Source organism: Myotis yumanensis, unplaced genomic scaffold, assembly GCF_028538775.1.
Source record: "Myotis yumanensis isolate MYYU_CA2020_CCGP unplaced genomic scaffold, mMyoYum1.0.hap1 SCAF_12, whole genome shotgun sequence".
NCBI lineage: Eukaryota > Metazoa > Chordata > Mammalia > Chiroptera > Vespertilionidae > Myotis > Myotis yumanensis.
The window spans coordinates 6,416,087-6,431,915 of record NW_027223763.1 but is presented as its reverse complement, the minus strand read 5'-3'; the positions used below and the strand labels follow the sequence as shown (position 1 = coordinate 6,431,915).

Genomic DNA, 15,829 nt, shown 5'->3' with positions numbered 1-15,829 from the left:
GCCCTTTTATTAGTATAGATGTTTCTCCTAGCCTGTAAGTTCCATGACAAAAAGGACCCTGGACTGTTTCCCCCACCTGTATATCCTTAGCACAGGATCTGTCACCACAGCAGGTACACATTAAGGACTGAATGAATGAGCAAATGCATGTGTTTTGGGAGGGTTGAGCAGGACTGTTGTCTGGGTTAGTGGGTGGGGATCAAACCTGGCTTCTATGCTGCTAGAGCCAGCTTGCTCCTTGGTGTAAAACCAGGTCTCTTCCTTCTCACTAGGGCTTCAATATAGGTGAGTGGGCAGTGAGCTGGTGCGCAGTGCAAGAGGTCATATAGGAACCAGCTTCACTTGCCAGCTGGGGGCCTGGGGACTCTGAGGTACTCAAGGGTATGATGGAGAAAGTGCACTGACTTGCCAGTCTGGTGTCCAGCCACCGGAAGCAGACACACTGAGTCAGACCTGATGTGCAGATGAGCAGACGTATTGCTGGCGAAGGCCCTTGGCAGTAGCTGGCTCTTTCCATTGGTCCTGAAGTCGTGGTCTGTCTTCATTTTTGTTTCTTCCAATTACAATACATACAACTGGCCAAGCCCGCCTGGCTTTAGGGATGTTTATGGTATCCTTTATAATGTTCAAGGACCACCACCAATCCCTTATTGCTTGCTGGTCTTCACCTCTGTTTCCTGGACCATTTCCTCAAGCCTCAATGACTTGAACATCTCACGTGATGTTTTCCTTTTGTTTTTCACAACAGGACTAACTTGCATACCTTTTGTCAGCAAATAGGGATCAATTTTCTCAGAACACAGGTGGCAAAAAGAGGCCACCTCCAAGGAAACAAATGTTGTGGGACATTACAGCCTGGGGGAGTGCCTTGGAGCCCTCTCTGGGTGATTCCTGTGCGAAGCTGGCTAGAGGTATAATGCAGTCACCCCGGGTAACCTGCCTGGGACAGCAGGGCCAGACCTGCTTCCCTTTCCTCTCCAACTCAGACGGCAATTAGGTCCCTGCCCTCATCTTTGAAAGACGTTACTTACTAGGACTTCTTCTGCTCCTGCCTCTGCCCTAATGGAGCTTGGCTCTGATCAGTCTGGCTGGTCCTCTAGGGGAGAGCGACATTCCCTTTAGAGGCGGCCAGCTCAGTGTTGCTGGTAGTTGTGCTGTCTCCTCCAACTATGTAGACAAGCCCACCCCAAGCGTTGCTGGGGAGACAGTGAGGTCCTGGCACTCAACACATTTCTTCATCCCGTTTGGCCTCGGCCTTGGCACTCTGATCAGCCCTTGGGCATTCTTTTTTGTGTCCCAATGCAAAATCTGCCCCTGTCGTACTCACTGGGCCCCACTAGTGACCGTGAGTGGCCCACGCCTCTGAGCTAGAATGGATTGCAAGTTTGTACCACCTTCAGGTGCCATGTGAGTGTGTGTGTGTGTTCTCTAAAATGTGCAAACTGGAGGATGTCATTCTGAATTGTTCCCCCTTTCCCAGAGTGCTTAACATGGGAGGGAAAGACCCTTCCACTCTCGTAGGAGTGGGAAGGGACCACCCAGGCTCTCTACTCCCTGCCTCCCAATGCTGGGACTGCTGCAGTAGTCCATGGAAGTCATCTCCAGTTTCTACCTGCTTGTGGAAACTGGCTACCTCCCAAGGGACTGCATAGTTGACAGCTGTCCATGCTAGAAAGTTCCTCCTTCTCCTGAGCACAAAAGCCACCTGCCTGGAGTTAGGCTCTTGGTTCTTGGTTCTTCTCCACAGGACCCCAGCACACTGCAAATAGGCAATGACAGCAGCCCCGGCTCCGAGGCCTCTCTTGGGGCTTTTCTAGACTTAATGGGACTCTGGGCTATTTTTCCCACCCGCTGGGCCATGAGGACATCTGTCTGCCCACCTCCCTCTACTCCGGGGTTTTCACAAACATTATCATGAGACATGTTTCCGACAGAATTTTGTTGGGGTTGAGGTGGTGGAATCCCTAACTTGGAAGAACACTTCTTTGGCAAACAAATTACTTTTGTGGGACTGTTATTTTAAGTAGCCTGCCTCTGCCAGAGGTTCTAGTCATCGCACCTCCGGCTCCCTGGAGCTGTTTTCAGGTTTTCTGTTATTTCTTTTTAACCCCTCAGCTCCTTCCCTTTCTCCCCTCACATCTCCAAATATTAGTGAGACTCAAAAGGGACCTTGAATGTGGGAGCTCTGGGCCCTGAGAATGGACCCTGGCGTCTGAATTTCCTGAGGCCTCACCCCGTTCCCTCCATGAGCATCCTCTCCCTGGATGGTCCATTCTTCTCTCCAGGGCACTCGGGCTTTCCTCTCCTCCCGGCACTGGTGCTAACTCAGCTGGGCAAAGAGGTTCTTGTCTTGTGTGTATCATCTTTGAAGAGGGGCCATTTGCTGGCTTCCTATCACTTCCTCTCTATCCTTCAACACAACTGCCTCCCCACACTCTGGCCTCACTCACCCCTTCTTGCCTGCTGGACCCTGGCTAGGCTTCTGGTGAAATGGAAATGCTGTTAGGTGTTCCATAACGAAACTACTCGTTGCCTTCTTTGCCTCCACTGCATGGTCCTCCTATCCCCAGAACGGGCCTCCAGGGATCTCCTGCCCCCAGGCTGTGTTGTAGGGCCCCACTTCCAACTGCTCAGATACGGCTGCAGGCACTGTGAGTGTTAGAGTTTTTCACCCTGAAGGTAGACCCAGCCCTTCTCTGTCCACAGTTTTACTTGTGGAAATATTTTCCTCATGAAGTATCAGGTGCTGATGTACCACATTCCCAGCAGAGGTCAAACAAACTCTCATACTGTAAACAAGTGTCCTCTTAGCAACCTATTGAATGCCACATTTTTTGCATTTTTGAGGTTTTTTGTTGGTGATTTCTCTGACCTGCAGGCACAGTGCTGAAGTGCTGTCTAGTGATCCCAAGCAAAGGAAGGCTGTGAGGTGCCTTACAGAGGAAACGCATGTGTTAGATAAACTTGGTTCTGGCATGAGTTAGAGAGCTGTTGGTCGTGAGTTCAATGTTAAGGAATCAACAATATATATTAAGGTGTCTTTAAACAGAAGCACACATAAAACAAGGTTATGTTTTGATTGATTCCCAACAATGTTGTGCAGAGCCTCACAGGAACCTAACCCTGTATGTTCCCTAGGAACAATGGTTTAATTAGTGTTCACAATGACTTGATAGGGCATAACTACTGCAAGTAACAAGAGTAAACAGTACTTTTCAGTGGTGGACTTTAATGAGTAACCTTTGTAGCAAGGAATGCTGGGAAATAGAGTTCTCCTAAGCGTCCAGACTCTGTGATGATACATGGGAGAACATAGGAGGGAGAAGCAGATGCCACACAGAATTCAACATAGGGAAATAAATGGTCAGGGAGCTGAAGAGGGTTGAGAGAACCATCAGACTGTGATGCAAACCTGACTCTAAGTGAAGAAGGGAGGGGAAGGCAGTGTGTGGAAATCGTCAGAGGAGTCCCGTTATCACCCAGGGACCTGTCCACCTTAGAGTCCCCGCCATGTCTGGCATTGGGTGCAGCCCATGTGTAGTGTTGCCTCAGTGCAAATGCGTTACGGGTTTCAGAGATCAGTAGCTGGGCCCTTGGTCAAGTGAGCTCCCAATAGTTGGAGGTCTGCAAGGTGCATTCTCATGGCCACTAGAGGGCTAACTCACTTTCTCAGGAGAACCTTACATGGTAGGCACTCGGATGATTACAACCGTATAACTGAGAAAACTGAGGTTTAGAGAGGTTTGGACCCTTGTGTAAGGCCACCTGGCTGGGAAGTGGCAAAGCCAACATTATTTCCAGGAACTGACCACACTGAAAATTTCACTCTCAACTCCTGCTCTTCCAGTCTCCCCCAGCTGCCCATGTTGATGGGTTGCCTTGGGGGCACCTCACTATTGCCACTGTTATCTGTAGCCCAGTGATGGTGTTCTTTTGTATATCCTCGCCTCTGTCTCCCGATGCCCCGGGATCTGGAGGAGCACTACATTCTAGAATCCTTGTTGCACCTGGGGGCTTGGTGGTTTCTACACAGAAGCTGTCTCTTTTGCACCAGGATAGGGTGGGTAGTGCCTCTGTATTAATCATCTGTTGCTATGTAACAGTTTTATCACAAACTTAGTAGCTTAAAACAACATGCATTTATTATCTCCGTTTCTGTGTGTCAAGAATCTGGCACAGCGTAGCTGGGCCCTCTGCCTCAGGATCTCACAAGGATCTCCAGGTGCTGGCCAGGGATGCAGATTCATCTGTGGCTAGATGGCAAGGATCCGTGTCTGAGCTCAGATGATTGTTGGCATCATTCGGTTCCTGCAGGCAGCTGCATGGAGGGCCTGGGTTTCTTGATGGCTATTGGCCAGAGACTCCTTACTGAGTGATCATCTCCATCGAGCAGCTCACTACATGGCAACTTGTGTCTTCAAAGCCAGCAAAAGAGAGTCTAATAGCATGACGGGTTATAATTTTATGTAACATAATCACATTCATCCTAAAACCTCCCACACTCAGTGAAGGGGATCACACAAGGCCGTGGACAGTACAAGGTAGGGGTTATGGGGGCCTTATTGATCAGCACTGCTAATGAAAATAGCTCCTTGAACTGTCCCAAAGCTTGGCTCTCCACGAAGTACAAAGCTGTGCGGAGGCAGCTGGCCTGGAGAATCCCCCCTGGTGACTTCTCCAACTCTTCTCTCCACCTGTGACTCAGAAGGTCCTTCCCTTGTTGGGAGTGATTCAGGAGATGCCGAGAGCTGCCACGCCATCAGCACCACACGCTTTAACAGTGGGCAATACTTAATTATCTTCTTTAATGATTGTTCATTTTTTAATGTGACATGGCAGAAAATTTCTGCAGAGATCTCTGAAGACTTAGAAACGGCTTAATTTCAACTGATTTTATATCTCTTCTTTCTTGTTCCTCTCTATTTTTCTTCTATCAGCTTTCAGAAGCACAGTAACCAAATCTATCCATACTCTGATATTATTGTAAAATGAATTTAAAAATTGTTTAAATGACGTTCTATTTGTCGATGTGTCCAAGAATCATTCAGAGGAAGGTCGGACCTAGAACCTCCCTTCAGTGGGAGGGAGAACAGAGGTTTGGTTGTGTGTGTGTGTGTGTGTGTGTGTGTGTGTATTTTTCCGGATTTCCAAGACTTCATTGACCTGTTTGCAACTTATCATCTCTGCGACTTAAAACAAATGACTTATTAACCTCTCTGTTCACCTCCTGGCACCTGGCACTGAGTGAAGGATTTGGGAGCAGGGAGACAGGAGACAGGCTCATTCCCCCGTTTTGCACCCGTGTGGTCTGGGGCAAGTCCCTTGGCCTCATGGGGCCTTATTTTGCCCAGCTGTAAAATAAGTGGGGTGGACTGGAGGCTCTTTGAGGTTTCCTATGGCTCTGACGTTCTGTGTTCTGTGCCTGCCTCCGAGTTGCAAAGAATGGGCATTAAGGTGTCTCTCACAAAACCATTTTTTGTTGCAAACGGTAAATCCTAGGTAGGGACTTTAGGGGAATTTGCTTGAGGCCTGGAATGATCTATGGAGAGCGACATGCGAGGTGCTATTTCTAGGAAGGGGGTGGGCGTGGCGGGGCTGTGAGGCGGCCGTGCGGGCAGCGGAGGGGCCGACGAGCGTCCACCGACTGGAGCAGAGGCCGAGTCCAGAGAGGACCACGGCTGCAGCGGCTGCGCACTGGCGCGCCCAGCCGGCCGCTTTGCGTGTCTCCGCCTTTGCGACCAGCTGATTGGGGGAGCTGGTCGAGAGCTAGCCACCGATTGGCTGGGCAGCCCGCCGCTCAGGTCTAGGAGCGGACGGTTTCTACTGCGGCTGGGCACCCGCTCCGCTCCCGCGACGGCCTGCGCTCCAGCTGCGCCCGGCCCGGCCCCGGCCCGGCCCGGCCCCGGCCTCCGAGCGAAGGCGCCGCTGCCGCCTGGGCCGCTCCCAGGGCCATGAGGAGGCGGCGGCAGCCACTGCGGCCCGCGTCAAGGTGACCGGCCGTGACTGCGGCGGCAGCGGCGGCGAGAGCGGGCGGTGAGAAGAGCGGCCCGCGGGCGGGGCGGGGCCCTGAGGGCCGGGCTGGAGGGAGCTGCAGGTGCGGGAGGCGGGACCTGGAGGGGCCGCTGGACCGGGAGGGGCCTCGGCGCGGGAGGGGCCTCGGCGCGAGAGGCGGGCCCGGGGGTGGGGGTTCTGTCGGGAGGGTTTACGGGCGCAGGGCCGAGGCCGGGGGCCTTCGGTGCGCCGGTCCGGTTGGGGCTTGGTTTGAAGGGCAGCGGGCGCAGGGATGGAGATGGGGGAAGGCCCACCTTTAGGTGCGGAGGCAGTTCGGTGGGGCTGAGGGGCTGCAAGAGGGGCGTGGGGTGGAGGGGCAGATGGGACCCCTGGGTTGCCCGTGGGAGGTGGCTGCGAAGTGAGGCCGAAGCGGCCGGAGAGCTGGCGCCGGAGGAAACCACAGGTGCAGGGGGCGGGGCTCGGGAGACCTGCGGGCGCGGGGCGGGGCCTGAGCGGTCGCTGGTCCGGAAGCGGGGCTCCAGGTGAGGAGCGGGCCGAGGTGAGTGGTCCCTGGAGAAGGGAGCGCTGCCTTCTCCGCTGTCCCGCAGGGTTCGGGTGGCAGCAGGAGTTTGGGGCTTTCCGAGGATTCTGGGGGCTTCGAGGGGTGCCTCTGGGCCAGAAGGGCCTGCCAGGCCTCCCTGTGCTTTTCCCGAGTCGAACTTGGGTCTCAGCTGCCCTGGTTACTTAGGCTGGCGGCCGGCCCCCCCTGTGCATCGCCATGCCGTAAGTGGGACTTGCCATTTTTCACATCTCGGGGACTTTTCCTGTTGCTGTTGCAGGGGCCATGCCTAGATTGGGCGGGGGGGGGGGGGCGGGGAGGTGCGTGTCTTTCATTCGATGAGCAGCTGTTGAGAAGTGTGTGTGCTTGCAGACTAGTTGGTGTGAAGCTTGCAGGGTCCTGGCTTGCTGGCTCCTGATCCCAGAAGCTGCTGGAAGGCAGCTATGCTCACCACTATACCACCAACGCCGCACCCCAGAAGCTGCTGGAAATCTTAACAGGGGTGGTCTCCACACGCCCGCTACGGCAGCCTGGTCAGGGGGCAGAACAGGAATGAGGGTTCAGAGGCTTTTTCCTCGGTGTTACCTTGGGGAGCCTTTTTCTCTTTCGCAAAACGAGCATCATGGTACGTGCCTTGCGTGCCTCCCAGGGGCCTTGTGAGGATAGGATGGAGCTGTGCTTACTGAGCGAGCACATCCCAGTAAAGTTATGAGTCTCTCTTGTCTGTGTTGATGGGCAGGTCGGATTCGGGAACTGGGGGTCTGAAGAGGAGGAGATTTCTAGGTCATTTTCCTGTTTGAGTTTGGGATGAGGCTTGCGGTAGGAAACCCCCAAAAGATGACTGCTCCTCCCTGTCAGGCTCCGAGGGAGCCAGCCGTGGCAGGGTACAATGGCTGGAGGAAAGGGGTGGGGGTGGGGGTGGGGAGGACATTTCATTGTTTGCTGACCTTTAGACCCCAACTCCAGTGAGGACTCTGAACTGGAGCATGAACCTTAGGCTTGAACCTTATGGAATTCCCCCTCCTGATTCCAGTACAAACTCTAATTTTACCACACTAAAAGGGGAATTAGGTTCCTACAGCGACAGAGAGCAGAAAGCAAGATGATGGGGCTAAAAAAATTCGATGATGGACCGCCCTCCTGTGTGACCTTTCATTGTGCAGTGCCTTTACTCCCTGGCAGTTAGACCAGTCAGAACTGTAATTCTTCCCACCTGTGTTGCATGGCCAGCAGAGAAGGCAGGAGGAGGCTTCTCCTCTATCGGTCTGCATTTGTCTTCACTTTAGATTACAGTGGTTCTCAACCTGTGGGTCGCGACCCCTTTGGCGGTTGAACGACCCTTTCACAGGGGTCGCCTAAGACCATCCTGCATATCAGATATTTACATTACGATTCATAACAGTAGCAACATGACACTTAGGAAGTAGCAACGAAAATAATTTTATGGTTGGGTCACAACATGAGGAACTGTATTTAAAGGGCCAGAAGGTTGAGAACCACTGCTCTAGAAGCTAGGGGACTTTTGGGGACCAACCACCCTGGTGCTGGCTTCTCTCACTACCACCAGTTTTGTGTTGGTGACCTAGTGGCATCATGGGTAGGGCATCTCATGGTTGCTGGGGTCCTTACTCTGGCGGCAGGTACCTATACGGTCTAGCAGCAGCGTGTGTGAGTTGTTCTATTCTGTCCCAGCAGAAACTGTGTAAATGGCTGTCAGAGATTGGTGCCCTCTGGATAACCATCACGCTCTGTGGGTTAAAAGGAAAATCCAAACTTGGTGGCATGCAAGAGCTGGGACCTGTGTTGGATAACGAGGGGATGGCTTTTTGATTGTTATTATTGCAGTGATAATATCCAGGGTTGAGAGACAGATTTCATTAATGGGAAATATTGCCTCTGAGGTTCTCTGCAACATAGCCCAGTCTACCTTTTAAAATTGATTTTCTTTTGCAGTATGGAGGATAGGACCTCTGGTTTGGAAGTCAGACAGGTCTGCATTTGAAGCCTCATGCACCAGTTTCTTAGCTTCTCAGAGCTTTGGTTTCCTTATTTGTAAAATGAGGATAATTATGCCTACCTTGAGAGCTCATTATGAAGAACAAATGAGTTAAAATATGTGAAAGCACCTGATGTAGTAGGCACTCAGTATATGCTAGGGTCCATTTCTGCCCCCCTGCCTGCCCATCTTTCAACACAACAGAACAGCGTGTAGCATAGAAGGACTGGTAGTGATTCTGAGGCTTTCAGTTCTTATGTAACTCTGGTCCAATCCCTTCCCCTCTGCAGGCCTCCGTTTTCTTAGCTGAGTGAGAATGTTAGGCTATGTGACCATTAAGAGTGGTCCTAGTGCCCCGCCTGTGTTGCTCAGTGGTTGAGCTCTGATCTATGAACCAGGTCATAGTTCAGTTTCCTGTCAGGGGACATGCCCAGGTTTTGGGCTCAATCCCCAGTAGGGGGCGTGCAGGAGGCAGCTGATCATTCTCTGTCATTGATGTTTCTGTCTCTCCCTCTCCCTTCCTCTCTGAAATCAATAAAAATATATTTTAAAAGAGTAGTCCTAGCTCTAGCATTCTGATTAGTATGCCCTCATATTTTCTTGAAAGACAGGAGGAAGGAAACTAGTGACCTGTTCTTTAGTTCTTTAAAAAATATCTAGCACTTTGCCTGGCACAGAAAAAATGTTGCAACATTCATGAAATTAGTGAACCTCAACATGAAAGACAAAAGTTGTTTAACAGTCCTATTTCATCCCAAATTAAGTTCATCCAATTTATGTACATAAACATGCATGATTTTTAATGGTTACAATAATATATATGTGAGTATTTGGGAAAGGCCTGTCAATAAGTGGTTTCTTTAAATGATGTTTTTATCTTATTTTTTAAGAAATTAAAAACAGAATCACACATGGATATTTTTAAAGACAAGTAGTTCAAAGAGGGAACAAATGTAAAATTTCTTGCCTTGAGGTTCTAGTTCCTAGGTCTTCTCCCTAAGGCAAACACTATTACCATTTTTTTTTGTTTATTATATACTTTTTCTCTCACACAAATTATGACATTCTGTACACACTCTTGCTGTTTCATCTATTAACTTGATCTATTTGGGAAATTGTTCCAACATTGGAAAATGTTCCAATTGGTAGGTAGAGTTCCTCCTTAATAAATGTTTTTGACTGATATTGAAAGCACAATTTTGATCTCCATTTCACCCCCCACCCTCAATGATGTTTACTCAGTAATGGTTAGCAGTCATTGTTTAGAAGAATAACAAGAGATAGCCTTTATTCTCCTCTAGGAAAGAAATGGCTTTGGTCCCAGTGAACAATAGACTAAAGGGTAATCCACCTATTTGGATTCAAGGCAGAGGACAGAGAAAGGAAAGGGAATTTGTTCACTAGTAATTGAAAATTGATTTTTCATTCACATATTATTCATAGTTCAGCTCTGTCACTTACTGTATTACTTGAGACAATTTACCTAATTTTTCTGTGTTTTAGTTTCCTTATTTATAAAATGGATAATGATAATAGGATCTGCCTTTTGTTTTTTTTGTGTAGAGGAAATGAGACCATAAAGGCAAGTACTTGCAGCAATAGCAGGTGGTAGTAGATGCTCAAGAAGGGTAGCTGGAATGTTACTAATAATCTAAAGTTGACTCTTATTCTTCATCAGCAGATATTTACTTAGCTGTTGAGGGTGAGCCATGGAGAATGAATGCCCAAAGTCCTAGCCCTTGAGATGCTCATATACTATTCAGGGAGACAGGCACACAAGTCACTGGTTACAAAACAGCATGGTGGGTGTAATGGTGGGGAGGTGGCCAGTATGGGGACCATGGAGGCAGGAAACCATGACTTCCCCCTTGGTGATTTGAGAATGGCTTCCCAACTCAAATTTTCCCTTCTTTGTGAAACCTACTCAGTTTTAGGCACAAGTGACTTTCATTGTTACACACCTTGATGGGAGCATTGTTGCATGCGTATTACTGCGCAGGGAGTCTCCTGCTTTCATTGTTGCTGAGTCTCCAGGATAGGCTTTTGTGGACATTGTGATGGGTCTCTGCTCAGACACGTCATGCCACCAGTTGTTGGCAGACTCTTATCGATAAGTCATCAGGTCTCTGGTGAAACCCAGACTCTGGACTCTGTTACTTCATTCCCCAAGTATTTGCGTGCTGATTCCAAGACAGGCATGTACTGTGCCATATACCAGCTGTAGACTTTGGGTATGGCTGGTGCTACTTGTCCTACTAAGTCTTAGGGATGGGAGAGGAAAGAAATGTTTGCTTCAGATGCTCCAGGATAGGATGGGGAGGCAGAAAAAAGGACAAATGTAAAAGTGAACTGCGTAGCTTGCTGACTCCCACTGCTCCTTTCCTCAGAAGTATGGCTGCTCACCCTCCCCTTGGGGTGGGGTTGTAGAGGAGCAGACCTGAGGGAGATGAGTAGGTGGTCTGTAAATTTTGACCAGGGGTAGGAGATAGTTGGTCAGGTTGGCTTCTGTGAGGGGCATCCTGGAGCATTTCTGGAGCCACTTTCTTAGAAAGAGAGAAAGTATCACTCCCTTCATGTGGCATTCATTCACCATCCTTGCTGGGCCCCTGCTTTGTTCTAAACCCTTTGCTGGATGCTGGGCCTATGCAGATGAAGGAGCTCCTTTCTGTCCCTTGTGGAGCTGCTGGTTGGTAGGTGGAGAAGTCATATGTGATGGAGGACCTCAAGTGAAGTGGCCAAGAAGATTCAGACTCTGGAGCCAGGCAGACCTGGGTTCAAATCCTAGCTCTTCTCCCCATGGCCTCTGGGACCTTGGGCAAGTATGCTCCCCCTTCTGAGTCTCAGTTTACTGATATGTACAATGGGGATAGCAGTGCTACCTTCCTTGGGGCTGTTGTTAAAGAGTCAGTGAAATAATGCAAATGTTTACCAGGGTGCTTGACAGGAAGCTGATGCTCACAGAGTGTTCACTGTCATTTTAATTATCCTCAGTGCTGTGGGAACAGCAAGAAGCACCTCTTTGGCTATTTTTTCTGGGTTCTAGTATAGGGGGGTGGTGCTATTTGGGTGGTGAAGGTGAAGGTGATGGCTAAGGTATTAAAGAAAGCAGCTATGAAGTCACAAAGTGCTCAAGGAGTCCATGAAACATTCCTCAGGGGCCCTGTTGATCCAGGGCCATGGGTTTGTCTACAAGTGTTTCTTCTTTTGCACAAGTTCTTCTCAAAGGTGATTTCCCAGCACCACCAGGAGCAGTCACCTGAAACAATCAATTCCAGGACTTTTCCCTGTGGGGAGGCAAGAGTCAGGCTTGTCTCACCTGCACTTACTGAGGTGAGCAGAGACCATGAAGACCCAGAGCAGCAAATCCTTCCACCGTTTTTCTGCAGAGCTTTCAAATCCCTTGTGTTCTTTGCAGAAGATTTATCTCCTGAGCATCAGAGAGGCGGATAGGGCAGCACTGAAAGCACAGACTCGCGTCAGGACGATGTGGGTTCGTGTTGTGATCCACCACTCACAAGCCCTGTGGTTTCAGGCAGGTGGTCACTCCTGTTTCCTCACCAGTGCAGGAAGTGTGATGGTACTTACCTCCTCATGGTTCTTATAAGGCTTCAAGGAGGTGCTGTGGAACAGGACTTAGCATAGTGCTCACACACCATGAGCATCTGGTAAATGTGAGCTAGAATAACCAATGTTAGAGGGCTTTTTGGATGCCCTGTGGAGGGTTGCAGGTACAACTCAGCATGTGTAGGGAGTGCAGATGCAAGCTTAGGGCAGCCATAGGGCCCCAGTGAGGGAGAGGACAGAGTCACTTTGAGGGTGGGCCCTCTCTCAGCCAGTTTAGGAACTGAAGGCTGGTGTCCCCAGGTCTTTCTTTTCTTCTATGATTCCACATAAATAATGGGTCTTCAATAGGAACTGATGCAATATGATACTGTCCCTCTTTAGGATTTAAATAATTTTATTATAAGGTTTTATTTTAAGTTTAAGACAATTACTTGAGTAGTCAGAAGAAAATTAAATGCTTGGTTCAACAGTCAAAGGTTTCTCTACGATCATCTTATTGGAGAGGAAAGAAAGAATAATGAACGTAATTAAATTTGTGTTTATTGGATACAATAATTCTCACTCTTGTATAAGCTTAATAACTAGGTCAAGGGAATCTGTACTTTCGGTACATTTCTGAGTAATTAAATATTTATGGAAAACCAGTTAATAAATTTAGGAGAATTTGTTGTGTCTCTTTGTGGCAATAAATTCTATTATATGGAATTAGTGAATTTCACTATCTTGAAATATTTCTTATTTTGTGACCTTTCTGTGGCTGTTTCTTTTTTCCCCTCTAGGCATCATTTCTCTAACACTTTGTCCACTAGCATTTGAAGATTGTTTCTCCATTAGGCTGTCGCAGCAAGCACCCTGCTGTAGGATGTAATAACACTGTGTGACCAACAGCCACTTCCTTGTGACTCCCCTACTGCTTCGCAGAGTAAGAGTCTGCATTTGTTCCTCCTGCCCTGATGATCTGAGTATGTCATTCCCTCTGCTCAAATCCCTTCATTGGTTTCTAAATTCTCTTAATAAAAAGACCAAATTGTTAGCAAGGCCTGCAGGGTGTACCAATATGCTCTTCAGTGTAATTGTTGGTGGCATCTGTCTCCTCTGGTTTGGTATAATACAGTCCCATCAGATCATGCACTGTGGCTGCTTTGGTCACCATCGGGTCCTCAATGCCTGGCATATAGCATCTGGCTCATAGGTGCTCTATATGTGTTTGTTGAATGAGTGCCCAGGAACTGATTTGAATCTATAAAATGAGAAGGTTGTTGGTTGGATCTGAGGTCCCTTTATTATAAAATATCCCAACACATTACAAAGTCTCTTAACACCAAAATTTTCAGCTTCATATTTATTCTGCATGGTAGGTGGGGGTAGGCTTTGAACTGCAGAGGATAAAATAGAAGCTCAGAGAGTTTAGACTGTTGAAGGTGTAGCTATGGGAGAAGTTTGGGGCTCCTCATGTGTCTTTTCTCACACCTTAGGCTGCCTCAAGGGGTGGTTTCTGACATACAGTGGAGGAGTCACAGGTGAGGTAAGGAAACAGAGAGATTCGTTGAAAAGACCTATTTGTAATATTTTCCCTTGGTTTTAGTTATTTTAATTTCCTGTTTATGAAATTTGAAAAGTTGAGTTCAATTTGGAGTGATGGGTTTTAAGGTCCGGTTTCATTCTAGGGACCAGGAAACCCTGGTCTTTCTTGTAAATGGCTCCAGTATAGTAATCATTGAAGCTGATAGCTAAGATTAGAATTCGTTCCTGTTGCGAAGCTTTTTAATAAAATCAGAAGTTACTTGCTGATTGATGTGTAGCATTCTTTTGATATTTTCAAAAGATGCTGGTTGCTTCCATTAGCTATTTCTATACTTTATCTCTGGGTAAACCTGCTACTGGGCTGTTTTACAGTGAGCACTCCTGTGGCCTTTGTGCTCATCAGATGTAGTGCTAGTCCATCCCAAAGGTTAGAGATCATTGAGTCCATTCTCCCCACTTGCTGGATGAGCATGGGAACTTTGCCAGGGTTTTATACTCAGGTGTCCTGATTCCCTACCCAGCAACACTCATAGACTTCAGCATATCTATTTGCATATTGCAATTTCTCAACAGCTACCGCAGCTCATGGAACATTGTGTATAGACTATGTCCACAAAGAAGCATTTCTCTCCGACGAAACCTCCGCGGCAAGGTTTTTTGTTGAATCTGCAGTGTGACTGCATGGGAAGAGGATCTAAGACCTGACTTAGTGCAGATCTGTGGCTGAGAAAAGGCAAGGCCTCTGGTGGGCTGTTAGCAACACACGCACTGGTCACAGGGGCTTCATCGTAATATTAGAAGGCTCCTTAAGGGCTGAGAGATTCTTGGAACTTAGTGTCATCAGCATAGCCAGTATACTTGTGGAACAGAGAGAGCAGCCTGGTATTACAGAAAGATCACTGAATATGAAGCCAGAATGCCAGGTGTGTCAATTTGCTGTGACACCTGCTTCCCAAGCAAACAGGAATATCTCCTGTGTGTGCACATCCTTTCTTCAGTGGAAAGCCCCAGTTTTAAGATCTGAGATTGTTTTGTGAGGGTTGAGTCAGAGTAAAGAGAGCTGAGTAATATTAAAGTATTGTACCAACAATCAAAGGTAGCCTTATTCCTTCTTTGTTCCTCCCTGTCTTCCAGATCTACCTGCGTGCCGGCCCATCTGTCCATCCATCCATTCATCCACCCATTTATCCAGTCGTTGTTCAGGGCCTGCGGAGCGCCAGCACTATGCTGACTGTGGGGCTACAATAGAGGAGAAAGACAGGTCTGGTCCTTGCTACCTTTTAGCTTACAGTCTAGTAGTAGCGTTCAATACATATAAAAATAATAACAAGTATATGAAAAATTAATTATGATAATGGCTCCAAAAGAGGAGTACAAGGGCTTAGAGGCCATAAACAGATGGTTTTATCTGGCTAGGAGGGTCAGAAATAGCCTCTCAGCGGAAAGGTGAATTGGAGTTAGCCAGGTGAAGAGGTGGCAGCTATATCTGTCATGGTCCCAGCTGAGCGAGGGTCTGGTACATTCAAGAAGTAACAGCAAGCCAGTGTGGCTCGGACACCGATACTTGGGAGACACTATAGTGTTCCTGCCCCGGTGTTCACAGCACTGTTTTCCTGACCTGCAATGGGAATTTGGACAAATTCTACAGTTGCTGAGGCTTCTTCTTCAGAGCTCCCATCTGTCACCAAAGCATCCTTACTGAAACATTCCTGCGTGGTTTCCAAGATAGCAGCTGGGCTTATTTTTATTGCTTTAAAGATCGGTTGCCTCCTATGCTTCTCCAGGGGATGGAAGAATACCTTGGTCTTATTAGTGGTTTTCATTCATGAAGTAAACATTTCCTGAGCATGTAACTGGCTTGACTCCTTGTCCTTAGGAGCCCACAGACCTGACAGATAGGAATGAATAAATGATGATGCTGTGTCAGGGGTGTAAGTGGTGGAAATGGAAGCTTATGGGACCAAATCAGGATCACAGGATGTTAAAGGTAGATTTTCAGTTTCCCAGGTGAAGGGTGACATACTGCAGAGAGAGCATGCGCTGTCTCAGGTGCGCTGTGTGTGCTGCTGGAATGTGAGGCTTGTGGTGAAGGGAGGAGGACGAGCTAAGGGAGGTGAGGTTGGAGAAGTGGTTTGAGGTCGGTACTCAGAGGGACTTGCAGGCAGTGCTCAGGAGTTCAGATGTTATCCTGTGGT

General features: G+C 48.4%; 1 protein-coding gene across 6 annotated transcripts in view; it reads left to right on the top strand.

The window, feature by feature from the left end:
- The first annotated feature begins 5,953 nt into the window (after positions 1-5,953).
- The window catches only part of RALGPS1 (Ral GEF with PH domain and SH3 binding motif 1), a 224,092-nt gene continuing 214,216 nt past the window's right edge, over positions 5,954-15,829 (top strand). For 5 of the 6 annotated variants that reach the window (XM_070430641.1, XM_070430640.1, XM_070430638.1 and 2 more), the window contains exon 1: positions 5,954-6,033. The gene's annotated coding sequence lies outside the window, so the exon portion shown is untranslated. Of the gene's footprint in view, positions 6,034-14,793; positions 14,896-15,829 lie in introns of those variants that run through there. The other variant, XM_070430639.1, reaches the window with a different exon arrangement.